This window comes from Phasianus colchicus, chromosome 12 (genome assembly GCF_987193195.1).
Source record: "Phasianus colchicus chromosome 12, bPhaCol1.hap1.1, whole genome shotgun sequence".
Taxonomy (NCBI): Eukaryota; Metazoa; Chordata; class Aves; order Galliformes; family Phasianidae; genus Phasianus; species Phasianus colchicus.
Window position 1 is genome coordinate 16,796,422 of NC_143447.1, and position 20,766 is coordinate 16,817,187.

At 43.8% G+C, this 20,766-nt stretch overlaps 2 long non-coding RNA genes across 3 annotated transcripts in view; one reads left to right on the forward strand and one right to left on the reverse strand.

Moving 5' to 3' along the window:
- LOC116225420 (uncharacterized) overlaps positions 1-20,766 on the forward strand; it is an 83,119-nt gene that overhangs the window by 43,469 nt on the left and 18,884 nt on the right. The gene's annotated exons all lie outside the window — the stretch shown is intronic.
- Positions 13,295-20,766, reverse strand: part of LOC116225421 (uncharacterized) — a 144,725-nt gene continuing 137,253 nt past the window's right edge. The window contains exon 15 of the long non-coding RNA XR_016470472.1: positions 13,295-19,164. This is a non-coding gene — a long non-coding RNA (uncharacterized LOC116225421). The remainder of the gene's footprint in view (positions 19,165-20,766) is intronic.

The window sequence follows — 20,766 nt, forward strand, 5'->3', positions numbered from 1 at the left end:
CACATGGAATTGGCTCTCGAGGTCATTTATATAACAGCGTAACTTCACAGGAGATGAATCTGTGGTATTAAAAAGACCCAGTTAAAGCAATATTGCATACATATGTTTGTGGAACTGTGATGCTTACCTTTCAGATAAGTACCAAATAAAAGGTATTTTGTAAAAGCTTTTAATTTAACTTCATTTTCACCCCCTAGAACTCGAAGAGACGAAGATCTAGCAAATAACTTGAGCAGTTCCTGAATTCAGAAATGTAGAGAGGCTGTATCGTCTGCCCTCCTGCATAGCAGAGGCCTCAGATCCCACCACCCATTTCTACCCAGCTCCCATGGAAAGAAAAGCGTGTTTGTTTAGAAATTACATCTTAAGAAATACGCACATCTTATCAGTATTGAGGTTTATCTGATCGATAAGCTTCTTTCAAACATCCAGGGAGGGTTTTGTGGAGCTTTTTCCTTTCGGTTTTTATTCAGGAGAGAAAGAACAAATTTTCTATTCAGAGGGCCTATAATGCTGCTAAAGGCCTGTCTCTAAATTCCCTGAAGTTTAGGGAACTTAGCGAGAATGATGACAGCTTTGCTGTTCTGCATTCGTATTTACACAGGAGAGCAGCATGCAAAGAGCATGACTCTCTAAACAGTGTGAAATGGGCTGCAGTGCCCTGCTGCACAGGGGTGAGCTAAGGACAGAACATCTGCCTCTGAGTTTTGGGGCGTTTGCTTTTCTGATGCATTGCTGGTCAGCTTTATCCGAGTTCCTTGCTCTGAAGAATCTTTTCCACTGCTCCTTTTAAAATTGCTTTTTAATTTTTTTTTTATTTTTTATTTATTTTTTTAATTTTCTTAATCTGTATGCATAAGTAAAACTGTGAGAAAGCCCTCTGATTTGCTGGGCAGGAAGCTGATGCAGGACCATGGGGAAGGAAGGAGCTCATTGCCCATACAGGATGCCTCCGATTTCAGTCCCCCTTCCAGATTACCTGAGAGAAGAGTTGAAACCTTTGATGAGAAACAGCACGTAGCAACAAAGACTCGACCACTGTGCATATATTTGTCACCTTTTTTTTTTTTTTTTTTTTCACATGAAAAAGATTGTAATTTTATTAGGCAGGAAGAGGTTATTTGGGGATGGTTTTGTAGAAGGAAATGGCACAGGGAAATAAACAGTGTTGTGTGTAAGATATGCAGAGCAGAGGCACTTTTTGTTGGATAGTTTTACTGTGAGGCAGATACTTGTATCAGAGGGTTTCCATTTGAAATGCTTCCTTAAAACAGAGCGGGAGGCAAATCAACAAAGAAAGAGCCCTGCTCTGAAACACAGAATTCCATCCCTTCCTCAGGGATGGTGAGGCAGTTAAAAGGAAGGGGCCGGTTTGCACCTCAAGCGATTCCATCCTCACCAAACGGAGAAAGACTCCGTCCGGAGGAGTTGCACAGAGGTAACAAGTTCTTGCTGTGATTTTGTACTCTGTACAGGCAAAGTCTGTCTGTCTTTTGATGAGTTAGAGAGATCCTTCATGAAAAGAGTTGCTCCCTCTGCCCTGTAGTTGCGGTGCGCTCGGCTCCACGTCTCGCACGGCTCGGTGTGGACACGCTGCAGACAGCACCGGCCATGGAGCTTTCTCTGCTCTGAGCACAGCGAGCACAGCTTTGCTACAGATGCAAAATCCTAATGCATGTGTGGGAAAGTGGACGTAAAGTCACCATTTAAAAACAAAATCCTCCACCAGCTGACATCCTGTTACCATAGTTATCGCTTTCTGTAAGACAGGGACAGTGCTGCGTGTTGCCCTTGCTCAGATGCGTGCGCCGCCAGAAATAGAGAATGCAGAATGTTTGTGTGTTCTGCAGTGCAAAGATACAGCTCCGTGTACTGGAATGCAGCTCAGAGGCTACTAAGGAATTTTTCTCATTTTACAAATTGTTAGGGCTCAGGGGTTTGCTAAAAATATTCTTTCGAAGCTGGTGTAGTCCTTCCCAAGTGTTCCAGTTTATCCTCCTTTTAATGGTGCAAAGCTGGGTTGTGTTAAGCTGGGTGTGTGATCTTTTCTGCCCAAAGAAACGAGGAAGAAGTGTGTGATGCACAAACATAAGCAGGGAAGAAATACCCATTTCTCATCAGCTTCTTTCCTGATCAGAATTCCTCAAAAAGGAGCTCTGATGTTGTGGGTACTCCGAACAAATGCTGCTAACACAAATCCACTGGAAAAAAAAAAAAAAATAGTCCTGGAAGCTGTTCTTCCTCCCTCAGTTTCCTTCTGCACCTCGGCCTCAGCTCTGGCTGATGCCGACAGGGAACTTCCCGTGGTCAGAGCCGGCTGCTCGCAGTCCCTGCTGGGCAGGAGGGCCGCAATGCCACCGTGCCCAGAGCTGAGCACCTGCAGCCCAACCACTGCTAATAACAATAACAACAACTGCCCACCGAGCGCCTAAATGTTTTAAGTGTCTCACATAAGTGGATAACTTGATTTGTAAATAAACTGCATTTGAGGAATATTTCATAAACATCCTGCGCTAAGTTGGTGCCTGGGGTAATATAGATTTTCATCCATATTCATCTCTGTGCGGGAATTCCCGAGAGTTTCTGGGGCTTTGCAGCGAGCTGATTCTTTCATGCTGAAAATAAATAAATAAATAAATAAATCAGGAATGTAATAGAAACCCTGTGGGGGGATAAAAAATATATATATATATACGGAAAGACAAAGTAATAGAAACAATTTTAATTGCAAGAAAGTGCCCGTTTCTCAGGGCCGGGCGCGGAATCCTCCCCCTGCCGCTGCCGGGCCCCTTCGGCGGCTGGAGCGCACGGAGCGCAGCGGTGCGGAGCGGCGTCCGCCTGCGCGGTGCGACAGCGCCACCTACCGTCCGCGGCGCAGAGCGGGCGCCCGGCACAAAGCGGCACTTGGGGCCCGGCGCGCCGCCCCGCTTCCGCCGCGGTCGGCGAAGGGGCCAGGGGTTGGGGAGCACCCTGCACGTCCTCAGTGCTGGCCGGGTCAGCTGCTCCGGCTCGGCCGTCTGGGGAGCGTGAATCGCGCGAGTGGGACCTGGGTTTCTCTGGCCGTGGAACTTGTTTGTTTTCACATGAAGGAGTGCGTTTTGTCGGTTCTTTTCCCTTATTTATATATGCATTCACAGCCCTAGAATGTGGGGATCGAATGCTTTCAGAATCCATGTATTTATTCTACAACAAACGCTAGGGCTGGGAGGCGCGAGGATGTGTAGCTGTGCAGCACAGCTGCTGGGGGAAGCCAGATGCACGCAGAGGTACCCGGGGTGAGCAGCTGAATTTGAGCATGAGAAGAAGCATAGATCTGAGCGAAGGGTCAGGTACTGTCTTCATAGGAACGGTGACAAAGAAGCATTTATTTATGCCTGCTGGTTTGGACCAATCCGTCAGCGGTTTGTGCTCAGTTCTGCAGGAGGCTGGGCTGATGGAGCAGCTACAAAGACAAGCCATTGTATGCGTTGTGTACGTTCTGGCTAGCAGGTCACTGGGTGCTGCTTTCACTTAGAGCTGTTCAGGGCATTCGATTGTCAGAGGGCCCGAGTCTGACAGCCAGCAGGCATTGCGGCTGAGGCTGCACCCTGCAGCTGTCCTACTGCCCCAGCTATGCTCAATGGCAACAGCAAGAGATCTCCAAGGAGTCCTTCTAAAATGGCCAGGTTCTCGCGCCCCTTCCTTACAGAGCAGCATTGCTTAAAGCCCTGGCAGTCCCTCACCCCGTGTGCAGGAATCACCGCGCTCTCTTTCTTCATGCTCTGGCTTTGTAGCTGAAGCAACCAGCTCTAAAGCGTATCTGTCTGGAAAGCAGTGGCTGAAGCAGCTATCCAGGGCCTTGCTGCTGATTCAATGTGACACCAAGGCTTGGAAACAATATTATTCCTGTGTTTTCCTCTGGCAGCGCAACCACAATCAGCTGTGATCGGTGTTTAAAATACCATTCCTGAAAGCATGGTATGTCTTACTCAAAGCTGTACCTTGCAAGGAATGATGTTATTTTCTCCTGAGTATAATTGATCTGTATCTCTGCTTTCAGATGTAACAAATGCTGCACTGTGTTGCTGTAGCTTTGAATGTTGTGATTTGCTCTTTAGGTGTTCACATTCAGGCAGAATGTTTCAGTCATTTGGTAACCACTGCGTTACTGTGCCTGACCGTTCTTTTGCTAATGAGAAATGTACACACACCATTTCTTCTTCTATGGTTTTTCCTGTTTCTGCTGCCTGTCTTTAATGTAAGAGGTTTTGGTTTTGTTTTTTTTTTTTTTTTCAGCTTTTAAAGGTAACATTTAGTAGGAAGTATTTGTAAAATAAGAGCAAAGCATTTTCTGATAATGGAAAATAAGAGACTGAGTATTTTGTTGAGTGGAAAATTACTTTTTGATATTTTAATTGTATCTGAGGGCTAACAGATGAAGGTAGGCTTCAGGGGGGAAAGATTTTAGTCTTTGGGGTATGAAAATGAAGCTGTGAGGAACTGGGGCTCTTGGATTTCTACCACAGCTTTTCAATTCCCTGACCAAAAAGGAGAAACTTGAGAAAAATCTCTGCTTGGTTTCTGATCAGAACGTAGCAGTTCTGAGGCTGGCAGCCCAGGTGCCATGGGGGTGTTGGGAGCAGGCAGTGCTGGGATGGAGATGTCTGTATAAACCTGCTGGTCCTCCTCACACAGAGGCCTGCGGGGCTCAGGCTGTGGCTGCCTGGCATCACCTGGAGTTACTCCTGCTGGAATAACCTGAGCTGGCCAGAGGTGAGGCTTTCTTAAGCCCTGGGGTTTCACTGGAGAGAGGATAAAAGACACACGTTGCTTGAAGTGGGCTGGTGCCTCTCAGAGGGCTTTGGCTGCACCTCCCACCTGCCTGTCTGTGAGCCTGTCTCACCCCACATACGCTGAATTTTTTTGATAGAACATTTTGATTTCATGTTCATCCTAACGGTGAGATAAATGTAGGAGCTCCCCTTGTAGTGACCCTTTCAGCCTCGGATGAGGGATTGCATTTTGCCCACTGCTCTGCATTGTTCGGTGCTCAGGTGAGTGGCAGAGAGCCCTCCTGACTTGGGCTCGCAGGAGGAAGCAGAGAGCAGAGTGAGGATTGGAGCCCTTCCAGTTCCATCGGAGTTTTGCCTGACTGAGGACATCGGCATTTGGCTACAAAGGAACTCAGCTTAGTTTTCACCCAGAGACTGCTGCAAATTCCCCAGAAAGATATATATTTTTTTCTTGCTAACACAATCACAAAATAATACAAACTTCTCCCCACAAAGTGTAGATTGTTCTGTAATGAAATCGTAAGTAATTTTGTAGTTGCTTTGGGGAAAAAAGCAAAACCGTTCCTAGCACCTGCTGTATGGTATCACAGAGCTACTGCTCATAATGATTCTAATGTGTGAAGGCAGTTGCATAATATCATCATATTACTGTTTCTATAAGGAAAAATCATGGACAAGCGACTGCCAGTAAAAACTCTTCACATCAAATGCTATTTTTTTCCTCCTTGCTCCTTCTCTGTCTCAAAATATCTTTGCATTTTCCTTGTTAGAGTCTGTAGGTTTGATTGGTGGAAATAACAGCCAGCAAATAATGAAGAGGGGAGGAAAAAAAAATTGCCATGTGTAAGGAAAAAAAAAAAAGGCATATTTCTATAGAAGCTAATGTTCTATAAAGAGATGCAAAAGGAAGAGAAAAAGATACTAGATAGCACAGCTGCATTGAATTGCAAGACAGCTGGAATTTTTCAATGTAACCAGATTTTAGATGAGTTTTCTTTTCATTTCTCTATAATAAGATCTTTGTAGACCAAAGTCCTAAACAAAATCTTCTTGGTGATGATGAAAATAGGAAAGAGCAGTCCTGCTTGTGACAGTCAAAATATGAGGCCAGATCCTTCGCTGCTATAGACCTGTGTCAGCAGAGCAGAGCTATTTCCACTGGCTGCAGAGCTGCTGTGCTGCAGGCACTGGAGTAGCAGAGCTCTGCAGTACGAAGGGATGCTGTCTAGTGGTCAGGATGCCCTGAGTGCCCTCGGCTGAATGGATAAGAATGAAAAATTTCAGGCAGAGCCTCTGAATAGACTTAGAGCTGAATCAGAATTTGCCCTGGAAAATCCCGGGCAGCACATACCACAGCAGCTACTCCAGCCTTGGAAGAAATCCAAGATGCTTCTGCCTCACGTCCAGATTCTCTGTCTGACCTCTCAGAGTGATAAATAGTGAGTTCACATTTCACCCTGATCCTTCCTGAACCTGCCCTCTTGCAGAGGGCTTGGGGTAGGAGAGGTCAGGGCCCTCGTGGGCATGCAAAGGTGTGATAAAAGGAGAGAAGTTCTTGTGCACTCTCTGCCTCGCTCCCTTCCTCATTACATTCACACAGGTCAGCCTCGTCTGACTCTTCAGCAGACAGAAGAGCAAGAGGCATTTCCAAGCTGTAGTTCTGTTCTGCCACCTGCTTGCCATGTGGTCTTTAGCAAGTTACCTAATCTCCGTCAGAACTGTAAAATGCAGTATAAATGGAGCCTTAAAGAAGAGCGCATGCTCCTTCCTGTTAAATGTCTCACTGAGAAGTCGATGTGTACAGCTGATCTGGACACCTTAATATGCACAACTTGCCCAAAAGAAACCCCCACAAAAACCCATTTGAGGAGGCTTTTTAATGCCAACCACAATCGGCACCTCAGTGGGATAGAAAGAACTACTGGCTCTCTGCAAATGTAAAAGTAGTTTCTCAATATTTTATACTGTATCCTGACTGTATTCCTTTGAGCTACAAATCAGGGGTTTGTTTTTCTGATGTGGTTACATTAAGTTCTTAAACTAAATCAGAACCAATTCCTTACCTTGTGGCAGCAGGGGAATGCTGGGATCGGCCACAAGTTCCAACTCACTCCTATCAGTAGTCATCCATCACCAAACTTGGGGGAGTAAGGCAGAAATATAAGCACACTGACAATTTGCCAGAATGATTTAAGACCTGGCATTTAAGAGTTCCTGTTGTAGTTGTTCTTTTGACATGTCTTCTAATTTGCTCCCATCTTGAAGACACTCTGTGCTTTATTTCTTAATCTTCATCTGGGAATGGAACTCAGCAGCAGGAACAGAGAGGCCTTATCCTAGAGTAAGGTTGCACAAGGGCAGACAAATCTTACTTTTGGGTCAGCAGCGAGCATAAATGTGCCTTTAGTCATGCTATGGGCACTGTTCTGCTTGCTTTGCCTTTGACGTAAGAAGAGAAGCCAAAAAGCAGTGCGCATTATTGACCGGAACATGCAGGTAAATGAAAATGGGCAGGCATATGTCACAATTTATTTAACTCCTTGTAGACAGCAGCACAGATACAGGGCTGGGTTATCCTGTCTGGATGCCCTGGGTCACAGAGAACAGTGATCCCACATATCCTCCCCTTCTTTGACTCCTTCCTTCACCAAGGGTATGGACGTGGTAAAAGAGACTGTGCATACAGAGACATCAGGGCTTCTTGCTGATCATGTTACAGAAGGTTTTCTCTTTTGGGAAAGTAGTTCCTGCTCTCTCCACTGAAATGACATTAGTATATACTGTTCCTCAGGCTTTTATATGAAGACTGCTATCACTAGCAACATCCTTGAATACTTACCGAGAGAATCCATCCTTGGATGTGTAGTTTGAGTACAATGGTACTTAAAAGAGATAAGGTTACATCTTAAACCAACGTGCTTACTTGTAGTGGGCCTGTGTGCATCTGTGTGCTCGATCCTTTAGACTTGCAGAATATGAAGACTGGCTTTTCTGCTTTCTCTTGCTACATATTTTTTCTTTCTTGATGAGATGAGGGAGGCAATGTGACTCAAGTTTGTGAGTGTAACTGTGTGCATGGGCAGCTCCTTCTCCTTGAATACTTCCCACACTTGCTCAGAATTGCATAGCGCTGGTTTTTCAAGTGTTCCCGCTGTTACCTATGTTCAATAGAGTGAATGTATAAAGCAGACAGAAACGTAATGGGAATGTTTTTTGTGGAAACTGTTACGCTGTATGTGCTCAGCTTTTCTCTGCACTCCGGATTTGAGAAGTTCTGCTAAATGTTGTGCGAAAATTTTACATGGCATCACTGCTTGCAGATAAATGTGGAGCAGGGCATCGTGTCGTGCAGAGCAGTCAATAGAACTAAAACTGAGAGCCTGCGTTTGCTTTTTCCAAATAACGCAACGCCTGTATCTGTATAGAAAAAAGTGCACTATTTGGATATACGATAAGGGAGAATATATAAAGACCAGAGTACAGCCAGTGCCTAATGGGGTCTGATATTCTGTTTCCAAACTGTGTTAATAGTGACCTAAAAAAAAATTGAAGACCATTCAGTGGTGAAGCATTTTCTTCCTAAGCCAGCCAGCAGTAACCTTGGCCTACAAAATGTAAGGACATGCTACTGCTGTAAAGATCCACTTCTCTTTTTTGATGCATTTTTGAGTAGGGGAAATGCTACTCAAACGCCCTTGAAAGTCTTCAAGAACCGCTCTTGGAACGTTTTCTTTCTTGGGTTTGATCTTTATTTAGATCTTTCTTTCATTCGATATCTATCTGTCTAATTCTGTCTGTTGGTCCAAAAGACATTAATGTGACAGTAACAGCTGCCCATGTTTCTTTAGAACTTTCTCCTTTAAACTTTTTTTGCTAGAGAACTATCGCAAACAAGAAAGCTGTGTAACAGGGAAGCTGTATTCCAAGCCTATTGAAAGAGTAAAGAAACTATTAGAGAATTTGTGAATAATTATTTCTAAAGCAACTTCTCAAATAGCTTATTGTCAGAGCTGAGTGAATATTGGAAGGGTCAAATTCATGTCTGTACCCAGTCGTGACGTCCAAATAGGCTCCATGGTTTTGGCCTGCCAGAGATCTTCACATAGACTTAACGTTATGGACTTGAACGTTTCATTGACTCTAATGCAGAAGTGCTTGTGGGATCAGGGCTGCTATTCGTGAAGATTCATGACTTTCTCTGCTGCTCTGCCCTGCAAATCAGTGGTGCTTTTGTTGTAAGGATTCTTTTTAATGGAAGGGGAAGCAGAGGAACACTGTTCGTAATGAATCTGATATAAAATGAGAGAAGGAGATAAGGGAAGAGCGAATAAGATAAAGGACACGTTACATCTTGAGGTGGAGACTAAATCCATTTACCTTCAAGTCGGTGACAGGACAGTTGCACAGATACTCCCTTCTCTAAGCCAAGTTGACTGACTTCTGACCATATGTCAGTGAATTCCTAGTTAAACGTCACCACTTGCCCTGTACCTATCTCCTGGCTTCTGATCTTCTGATAGGGACGTTTTATGTCCCAGAAAAATACAAGTGGGGAAAAAAAAAAACAATCAACGCTATTTCCATGCAAGGGATTTCTCCCAGGGCATATCAGTGACAGCTTCAGAGCAGAAGTTAACAGCCAGTTGGAGGTGCAGTTGTCATGCCAGCACTAAAAAGGGACCAAATGAGTCGCGGTGTGAGGGAGAAGATGTCAGCCGAGACACGGCACACAATATGACTGGGATAAAGAAACAATGCAAAAAGCAGCAGTGGCTAACAGATGAGGTATTAGGCCGAGCAGGGAGAAGACAAGAGCTTAAATCAAAAAGACATCCTGATGAGACTGGATGTAAGCTGAGCACACAAGCCTCCAACAAGGGAGATGTGAGGTGGTTAGACGAAACACTGCAGGAATTCATCCGTGGAGAGCAGTGCAGGAGATGAGGCAGCAGAACAGGAGAGGTGGGTGCAAAGGGACTTTTCAGCACTGTCAGGGAAATTGCCCAAACACTCCCTCCTGGAGGTGGTGTCATCAGGGCAGCATATGGCAAAAGAGGAAAGGAACTGGAAGATAGTCCCAGAGCAAAGCAATCACAACATACACATGCTCAAAGAAATCTGGGGTTTAGAATTACTTTTTAACCACTCCTTTTCCCCGGGCTTTGTAAGGAAGATCTTCCTGCAGCAAAAAGCACTTGGTGTTTTCATGTACGGCCACAGACTGGGTTATGGGAGACATGCTCCTGCTGCTGGGCAGCCAGCATCTAAAACAGACAAGAGAAAAGCAAGGCTCTTAAATTCAGTATAGACAGAGCTGGCCTGCAGGTTTGGTTTTTTTGGCAAAGTGAGCGTGGTGAAGGGAAGGTCTTTAAAGAGCAAGTACACTGCATAGTGACCCAAGTGACTTTCAGCATCCAGGTCTTAGCAGCTATCCTCTGAACCCACTGGGAAGCTTTTACTAAATTACAGAAGGAGTCTGTGGGCAATCTGGGATTTTGTGCCCAATCTTTGGAGCTAGTGTAGGCCATAAGCTCATCTCCCACATACATATTTTTGTAATTCCTTCCGGTAGTGTAATGCAAAAATATTTTTATATGTACAATATTTAAAATATTTATCCTATTAACGTGATATAACATTGTCAATATTTTACATAATTTGCATCTAATGTTCATTTACAGGCAGACATAAATATAACTTTATCAGTATGTGTGCATATGGCTGTAACATATGATTAATGTACTGTCAGCATAATCTAGCGGCTCAGAACCATCAGTTGTGCAAATAGTCCTTTCTAGCCATGTTTCCTACTGCTGTTTAGCCTTTTTCCTTCCCTTCCTCCCTCTTTCACAGTCTGTCTAACCCACACTTGTTTCAGTAGCCAGCCTTAAAATAGCAGGCGAGCTTTGTGCAGTGGCTACTTGGATTTTACACATGCTGCACAATGCCTGAAAAATCAGGGCTGTGTTCTTGGTGGCTTCTGGAGATGAGAGGAATAGAAGTGAACAGAAATCTTTTCTCCCAGAAATCTCCACTTGCAGCTAACAAGGAGGACTTGTCCACATAACATTCTTAATTCCCCATCCAACTTCAGCCAGTAGAGCTGTAAATGCACCATTTCCCTGCTTACCAGGACTTCTGTCTGGCCTGGGGCTGTGTCACATCTTCCTCCTGTCTACCAGAGCAGTCCGAGCGCCTGCCCTCCTCACACAGCACCTGCAGTGGCTGAGGTGCATCGCACCGACACACCGGGAGTCCACGTGGGAGCCCAGGCACGGAACAGCAGCTGCCCCAAATAACTTTGCAAATCTCCGAGGTGGAAAGGAGCTGAGCTGTCAAAGCCAAGCCCCAACTATCCTCTGCAGGAGTTCTGTTTTCAATAATCTTTCCCAAGAATAGAAGATGGGGTTTGTTCGTGTAACAGAGATGTCTAACATACACATGAGTAATGTCTGTATCACTGCGGTGTTGACTCATATTTCATGATACAATATATTTTGCATGCTTTACGGCCTAACCCTGAAATTTTTATTTGATGCAAGTGATTCTTGGTCCTCAAAATAGTCCTATCGACTTCATGGGACTCTCCGGACTTCCCATGAAAGTGAAGTTTATAGACAGACTCACATTTCTCCTTTATGGCCCAGAGCACCAAGCTGACCTTCAGGGCAGTTCTGTGCCGTGGTGTCCGAAGCGCTCGCCTTTTCCAGCCGCAGCGCTGCTGCTCCTGGACCAGCTCTGCACAGTGGGTTGAAAACTTGTGGTATGTACTAACCACCTCCAGACTGCTCTGCTCAGGGACAGGCACCTGTCTTATTTCACACGTTCTGCTTCCTGAAATCTCTGCTTGGATTTACACCCTGGGAAATGGCTGAATTTACGGAGGCTTAATTTCCACCCATTTTTTGGAGCTCTGTTCTTGTGCATTGTTCTCTGAACAAGCACTGACACATTTCTATAGCGTGTTGCTGCCAGCCACGCTCTGGTTGGTGGCCATGGAACAAACCCACCAGCGGTGGATGCCCACATCATGCTGCACTCACATGTTGCTGTGCTGAAAATCACGTACCTACCTGTATCTCATCCTTCTTTCTGAACATCTAAAACTTTGAACTGATAATTTGTAACGAACTTTCTGACAGATGGTGGCTTTCCTTCTTCTCATTTCCTTTCCCTGTCTCCCAGCAGCGTCAAATGATTGCACTTATTTCCTCCAAAAAATTCAGACAATGAAAATTAAATGTTTCAAGATTTCAACAGAAAACTGATTCATAAAAGTTCATTTTTTGCCTGTGAAACATGCTTGTCGCAGAACTTCCCTTTATTTGAAAAACCAGTTTTTCAGCAGAAGCATTCTCTTCAGAGTTTTTCTCCCAGGCTTTTATTCAGCATCCGTCCTTCTAAAAGTTCCTGAGGTGCAACATCTGCTGACTTCAGTCAGAGTTGCACCCCAGTAATTGAAAGCAGAGTTCTGTCTGTTATTTGTAAGGTGTGTTGAATGGACAAAACCTTACAGTGACTGAAGTGTTAGGATTAGCAGCAAAGCGATCCTCTCATTGAATCCTCCACTCTACTCACTGGTATCAGATATGAAGTGTTTAATAAGCTGCAGTTTAAGGGTAAGGGTGACGTACCCATCAGCATATTCCTCAGTCTGAATTATTGAGTAAACTGCTTTTCATAGTAGTTTGGTGTTTCCATTTACGTTACTACATAAAAACAGATTGGGTAGGTTGTGCGGCTTCCTCCGTTTTCGTGTTGATGGTTCTTCCTTTGACATATTAGTGGTAAATTACAGAGGCCATTTTCTTCTTTTATACACTTCATGTACACCGTGCATGCACAAGTATGCTCTCTATAACTTCCTGAAGGGAGGTTGTAGTGAGCTGGGGGTTGGCCTCTTCTCTCGTGTCATTAGTGACAGGACCATAGGGAATGGTTTCAAGCTACGGCAGGGGAGATACAAGCTGGACATGAGGAAGTATTACTTTTCAGAAAGGGTGGTCAGGCACTGGAATGGATTGCCCAGGGAGGTGGTGGAGTCACCGACCCTGGGGGTGTTCAAGGAAAGACTGGATGTGGTGTTGAGGGACATGGTTTAGTGGGAGCTATTGGTAATAGGTGAACGGTTGGACTGGATGATCTTTTAGGTCTTTTCCAACCTTGGTGATTCTGTGATTCTGTGATTCTAAGTACACGTTTTGCATCCAGTGTATAGGCTCCTGTGAAATGAAAAAAGCATCTCCCCAAACCTACCAATGTGGAACAGCTTCCTTTAGCTCACAGATGTATCTGGCATGTAATCATCATGGACTCAGACTTGTTTTTCAGATGTCCCATAGCACGCGTATCATGTTCTGCCTTTACATTTCTGTGTGATTTCTTCCACACCAGGCTGTGTTAAGTGTTGGTATTTCACGTACTGGGAATTTTTTGAAACATGGGTAATATTACAGCTAATATACACGCCCTGTTTCTAATAATTATACATTTAAATGTAAATTGCACTTTTCTCTGTGCTAGTGGCGTGGTTCCTCTGTGGCTCTTCTAAACTCCAGCCTGTGCTTGTTTCACAGATGTACTGATCGGCAGAACTTCAGCTCCCACTTTGAATTTCTTGCTACTGAAAACTTTGTATTTAAGATGTTAATCTGTGCTTAAAGGGCAAGGTCCTTGGATGCATTTCCTTGAGAAAAGTGTGTCCCAGGCGCAGAGCCCCAAAGTTTGCAGCCAACACCTGCTATAGTGAAAGTGCAGGGCAGAGAACCACAGAAATGGTTTTTCCAGAATGATCTGTGAGAGTACGGGGAGAGTGGGGAATCATAGAATCATAGGGTTGTGTAGCAGTGTCACGGGACGACATGCTTTTGGTCCCTGTTTTCAGAAAATCAGCACGAACAGAAATGTTTGCAAGGAACTGCAAATCTGTTGAATGTTTAAATACCTTTAATGTAACCAACGTGTTTTATTTTGGAGTGACCAAGATCTTAGGCCCGCTAGAAACAGTTCAATAAAAGCAAAGTTGTGGTCTAACTACATACTAAAAATATTTATGTACAATCTTCAGGCATACAAGTGGACCCAAATTAGTAGTGTTATTCAGGGAATTAAGTTTTATAAGCATCTGAAACATGAAGCTTTGGTGTGTTATACTTCAGTTTTTGCCAGCAGCAGTTCTGTAATAGCCCAGTGAGCGACAGCGCTGCTAATGACGTTTCAGAAGAAGCAAACAAAATATTTATTATCTAATTCATTGTAAATTTTAATCGCCAACTGTAACAGCAAAGTTTTTTACAGGAATTTTTTTAAAGTCTTGACCTGTTTCAAATCAGTGAGGAAAAATGCTGGTATGGTTCCTATGATCTGTGTTTGCAGTTCTTCCTTTAGGTAAGTCATTTCTCTGAGCAGCTGTATTCCAGAATCTCAGGGTGTTACCCCAACATTCATTTGCTCTGCTAAGTTTTTGCATTAGGAGGCAAACGCAGAAGTCCAAAATGAAGAATTCATGTTGTGATGTTAAGTGCTGGTAGAAAAACACGTAGGTGGTTACAATAGCATGGAACAATTCACAGAGCCACTTAAAGCTGATTAAACAGCGTTGATCAGTCATTCTAAATAAATGAGAAGGAACAAAACTGAATATTGTGAGGAATAAGGATGGGACGTGATTTTTCAGCAAGAAAAGCTTTCCTGGCTTAACACAAAAATATAATGTGTTAACAGAGTCTTAAAATCAATATACAGCCAATTAGCAGTCAGCAGAGAACAGCCAGATGACAAGGGGAATGATTCATTTCTCAGAATGACTAAGATCTCAGGCAGCTTGTTGTGTGGAGTGTTTGGAGCCTGTGAATACAGTTAAAAGAAATTCCTTTAATTTGATCTGGAAGTATGTTTATGACAGATGTAAAGCACTTGAATTCTACTGAGGATTTCCTCTTGTGCTGCAGCTTTCCTGACTCTACTCTTTACAGCTGTTCTTTAAGTACTGACTACTAAGCTAGACAGCCTAGTCCTCTTACACCTTATTACATGAAAATGCAGTTTCCAGCTCTAGCTGAGTAATTAGGTTACCCAGCCCTGCTAAGCTAATGATAATGAAGTGAAGAGGAAAGGATCCCTAAATAATCAGATCCTTTTTTTAGGGACTGAAAAGAAAATACATTTTGATGTTTTTCAGAAGACACTCAGGCATCGCCTTCTACCTCTTTCGTTCATTTCAGCTTAAAATGTGCTGCTGGTTCATCACAGCACCTAAGGTGTTCCAGATGTAAATGAACGTGGATTGCCTTCATTTGGGAAATGACAGCCTCTGACATTTGTCTGAATATTAATGTTGAATTGGATGGAGAAATCATTATGGCTGATGTTTTTTGGTTCAGTTGAAGATGTCAGAAGCCTGTGTTTAAGTTTTCCTGACACAAATGAACATTTTTGGCAGGTTTTTTTTTATTACTTAAGTCTCAATTTGAATTCAGATTTCTGCTTTTTTCTTGCTTGCTTTTTTTTTTTTTTTCTTTCTTTCTTTCTTTCTTTTTGGACATTCCGACTATCTGTGAACTTCTCTTTTTGGTGGGTTGGGAGAAATCTCAAACCTGCTGTGAACTGGGGTGGGGACAGAATCTTGTCTGCAATTGCAGCTAGCACCTTCTGGTTTTGTGCTGTCATCCTATCTGTTGCTCTTTCTCATTTGGTCATTTAGGATATTTTCAGAGGAGCCCTTGGCCTGTTTTTTGAGTACTCCCAGCCCAGATTTTCAGAACTGAGTCCTGCAGTTCCTGCTGATGTGTCTGCGGGCAACAAAGCCCTCAAGGTGCTCAGTTATTTTGAAAACTTGGCCACTCATTTGTGTCAGCTTTGGAGCTAAATGCTGCACTGGTGCTGTGTGGCTGAGCTCTTCTCTATTTCTGACCTGAGATGGCATTGTCTGCAAGTTCAGGTTGTGCACACATCAGGGCTGCGAGCTGTCTGTAAGTCTGGGCAGCCCCGTCTTGCTTGGATTTGGTGGATGATAGAAGATTTGTAACTGCCCCCAGTCAACAGAAGGGTGCTCTTGTGTCCTATGAAATTACAGCACACAGCCAGGCCAAAGGTAGATGTAGACCCACATTGTTAAATTCCAACTCTTAAATGCTTCTATTAATTTTCTGAGGTTTGTGTTTTTCTTCCCTAGTGCTATTTGCTAGCAACCTCCTGCTTCAGCAAGTGCAGTGGCTCTTTCTGTAGTACACCTTACTGAGCCCTGCAATGAGAAGGAAGATCTGAAGGTCAGATTCAAGGAGCGGGATGAACCCAGACTCAGAGGGAAGCGCTCCTGATGGAGCAGAGAATGAATGGCCCTTGTGCAGGGACGAGAGAGGCTCGTGCCTGGAGGCAGAAGGAGTACAAGGTGAAGCTGAGAACAGGGAGGGAAATTCTAGATGTCTGTAAGATGAATAGCAGTAAGTTCAGTAGGAAGCCTGATAGGCACAACCACCATAGCAGAAATCTCTCCAGCACACACACTGTGCTTCCATGTATTAATCTCTCATTTCTCAGCCTTCCCATTCAGAGCGATGAGCCTTGTGAACTGCACCTGAGTTTCTGGGCTTGGCTTGAGATCCAAAAAAAGGGCGCTGCCAATTACTGCTGTGGAGCCACAGACTCCCATTGAAACACACGAGCATGTCTTCAGCCCCACTGGTTCTGCTGCCCAGGGGGTAGCAGGTCCCCACGCTGTAACTCCCCTAAAGGCAAGGCCTGTGGGTGGCTGTATGCATGCCAAATGTCAGCTACGTTTTTGGGCTAACATATCCAGAAGCACTTAAGTGATTCAGAAGCCTTAGTCCCCAGCAGTTTTGACTTCTATGCCGTCTCTAAATTGCTTTGACTTTCAGAGAGAATAGGGCTATTCAAATGTTTATTCACTTCTAAAAACATTCCCTGTGGTGCTTAGCAAATATCAGTATATTCCCTCTTCAGAGGACTGGGGTGAGTAGCAGCCCTTGAGTAATGCGGAGAAGTGAAGACCAGTCCCCTCCTGTATCGCTGCTTTGGGGAGAAAGTGGTTTTTTTTTCCAGGACTTCTGAAGTTCCTTGTTTTTGTCAGGTGCCTGTTCCCCATTTTAATTTTGTTTTCTTTGGCCCCTTTCTAACACTTCTGCCTTTTAATTTGGGTGAGAGGTGGAAGGGGAATGGCTTTTTCTTCCCCCTTTATTGTGGCAGAGAATGGGGGATGGAGGCAGGCTTCCTGGACTTTTATATTCAAAATACCTATAAATAATTAGTTGCAGGGACCTAGCTTCCCCCTCCTTTTAAGGCCTAATTTAGGTTCTTTATCAAAATGATTTAAAATGCCTTTCTCAGTAGGAAACCATATTTCAGAGCTTTTATTTATTAGACTTCTCAAAAAGTGTGTTTTTAATGCACATCCTGACTTCCTGCCAAAACTGTCCACTGAAACATTGGGACTGGAGCAACCCTTTGTATAGGGAGTTATATTTATTGGATTTTTACATATTGATAAAAAACGATTCATCTAAATAAATCATACACAGAATTGGCACATAAATCTCCCAGTCTTCACTACACACTGTACTATATTAACATCCTGACAACCTTCTCTCAGATACAGGAAAACTTTTCTCATGATGTACATTTCTTTAGCTCTCTCAAAGTATCCGTAGTTTTCCTGAACTGCACTGGTTTGTTGTTTGTTGAGCTGTAGGAGTGTGGGGTGTGGATTTTGCTTCATTATGTAGGGACAGGAAAACCTTACTGTATTTTAAGGTAGAGTAAGACAGCCCTGAACGCCACAAAATGTGTGAGGACCTCTAAGTACTAAAGCAAAGTCAGATTTCATAGTAGATGCTTGAATATCTGAATGCTGGTGTGTTGTGAGCCCAGTGTGGCACCGAGAGATCACTTCCTTCTGTTTTCAGAAGCACATTTCCAGTACTGCATAGCTGGTCTGGGGAGTTCGCTTCGCTTAAGCAGTTTCAGGGTGTTCAGAATAAGTGTCTGTCTGTCTGTCTGTCTCATAGTGTACGTAGACTGGAGCCATCCATTCTGGGACACCCTCTGTCCCCCTTCCAGACTACTTCCTGCTCTCTGAGCAGAAGCTACATAAAGACAATCTGAGCCTAATTATATTAAGCACATACAAATCCATCAACTGGACTATGCAAGACTATGATTCAGCGTAATCCTCTGGAAATTTACAGCAGAGAAAGCTTCTCCTGGCTGCATTTTGAGTACCTCTCATTGCAGATCCTGGGGATGTGAGAGCATTCTCTAAAAATGAAAGTTCAGTCTTTCCCCGTGCTGGTTCAAGAGCCATGGCTTTCCAAAGGGATTTTGTAGTACCGGGACCATCACTCCAGAAGGCTGTGGTGTTTCTGACAAAAGGGCTCTGACGTCCAGGCAGTGCTTGTGAAAGCTCAGAGTTTGGAAACTGGGAGCTCTGTAATAAATCATTGCAATGAAAGGTAGAACAGATTCTGTCAAGTGTTCAGTCACTCAGCATGGTGCCACTTAGAGGCAGAAGACCTTAAAACAACCAGCAAGATGTCTGCAGAAGAAACCTCTGCTGCCAGCTCTCAGCACTCTGTATCCTGTCATTTGACGCCTTTCATCTCGGGTTAGTTCAGCAGAGGGGCTGCAGTGCAGGCTGGGTCAGGATCTGAGCCTGGGCTCTGCTGATGAGGTTCAGTTCAGACATCACATGGGAAAGGGCTTGTGCCGTGCACCCAATGAAGTCAGGCCTCAGGAAACACTTGGGGCTAATACTTGCGCCGTGCTGTGTAACCAACTGCCCCTCGTGGTTTGGGGCTTTAAGGTAGGTAGGGGTGGCTGGTGCAGATAAAACATTCAGTTCTTCCAGTCCCCTCCCAGGGCTCAGAAGGCAGGATGTGCAGCTGCGGAGCCACCGATCTCTGGGGTTTGCTGGTCTCTGCAGTGGAGGAGCAGGGCACACCTCCCGAGCAGGCCAGTGTGCACTACACAGTGATGAAAGCACGGGTTAGATGACCAGCAGGGCATTTTCTTAGAGTGTGCCCTGCTGTCTCTGAAGCCCCATATATCCAAGTTAAACATATTTTTCCTCCAGATGAACTATTGGAACTAGCAGTGCCAGCAGCCCCACAGATGGAGGATCAGTGCGTTACAGGCCGGTGTCTCCCACCAGCACTTTCTCTGATGTGGAATGGGTTCTGATGTGAAGATCACAACTGTCCTTCAGTGGAAGAAAATAGGTATCAAATGCTGAGATAATTTTCCTAGTTGAAAAAACAGTATCTGATAAAAATGTGCTTTAATGCAGCAGTAGGGAAACTGAGGCAGTAAGGTGCAATGGTTGACAAGAGTGCAGGCGTTCAGCTGTCGCCATTTCCCAAATCTGTCATTATCAGCACACCTGGAGAAGAAAAACAAACATCTAGACCAAAAAATAAAATGCTTTCCCAGCAGGAATTATTACTGTGGGAGAAGGGGAATTTTGCTCTTTGGCAGCATTTCGTGTCATAGCAGCAGTTCATGGTTTTATGGGTAACTTTCTCAGGTCTCTCTCTGGTCAATTCTGTTTGTAAAAGGGTGATAGGATTAATTTTAAAGTTCAGAAATAAGTGCACTTGTATAAGGAGAATTTAAATCTGTATTTATTACTTTTCACTGTAAGTAGTTTTATTCGTAAACAGATTAAATATAGGCAGCTAAAAAGCAATATGTACCAGTAGTAATTTCAGTGAATGATGACTCTAACATTTTTCTTATTTAACATCTGAAGACAGTGGTTACATTTTACCTTAAAACGTATTTCATAAAAGGGCAGAAGTCTTTTAAAATACACGCAAACTCGCCTCAGGAGAACAAATTTGTTTGGATGATAAACAAAAGTTCTGGTTTCAGTTTGATTTAAAAAGAAAAAAAAACTTGAAATATATGTGAATGTCATAAAATATTTCCATGTACTTTCAAGAATAATTGAAGCATATGTACCCAAAGTGTAATACTTTTTATAATGGTTTCAGACTAAATTATCCATTATATGGGACTAACACATAAAAGCCTTTCTCTACATCAAGTGATAGATCAAAGGGAGGAACGATGGCTTGTCCACATGCATAAACCACACCTCTCAAATTCTGAGAACAAGGATATGCAGTCTGCATTTTAACTACATCTCCATGACATGAAACGGTATTCTCGTGTCTCCTACTGTGGGAGAGTCAGGTAGTCCTGGCTACAAAGATTTCCTTTTACATTTCTCCTTTTTTTTTTTTTTTTTTTGTTCTATCTCATGGACGACATTTCAGTGACTAGTCCCAGGTGAGTTTAATTTGAAAACTAAACTTCACTCAGATCCTCCCCGGGCAGCGGGGAAACCTGTTGAGAAGGAGTGTGATTCTCAGTTATTTCATGGTAGATCTGTGAACCCAGCCCTGCAGCCTGGGGGAAACTGCTGGGCATGCACATGGTTCTGCACAAAGCCTGAGCAGCTTCAGTGGCACACCGTGAGGACGCCTGGTCCACATCTGCCTCCTTCTGCTCACCTGAGGACTGGATGGCCTTAATGGATAGGGTGCATTCTCTGAGTCAGACCAGCTCTTCTCTACTGGCTGCTCTTTTGGGCTCGGAGGAATTTTATACTTTGTGTTCCACTTTCCTATCTGCAAAATTAATCTGCTAGTACTTCCACCCTCACGGGGGTTCCTTAACTTCTTTGTCTACCTAAAATGCTTTCCCTCATGTGGATGCTTTGAGGAATACAAATGCTGAGCATTATGGCTGGTAAGCAGCAAGGGATCACTTTAAGGTACGGATCAAACAGTCTCAGCTTTTGGGGTACTTTCTGTGAGTTTTTCTACTTATTTCCATATTAGCAATAAGAAATGCAGGCTCATTGTTATAGTGGCATAATTAAAGATGTTTGAAATGTGACTACATTAGAAAATTGAAGATGTGTAATTTCACAGAAGTATATCCCCACATCTAGTCTTCCAGACAGCAGATTGGATGT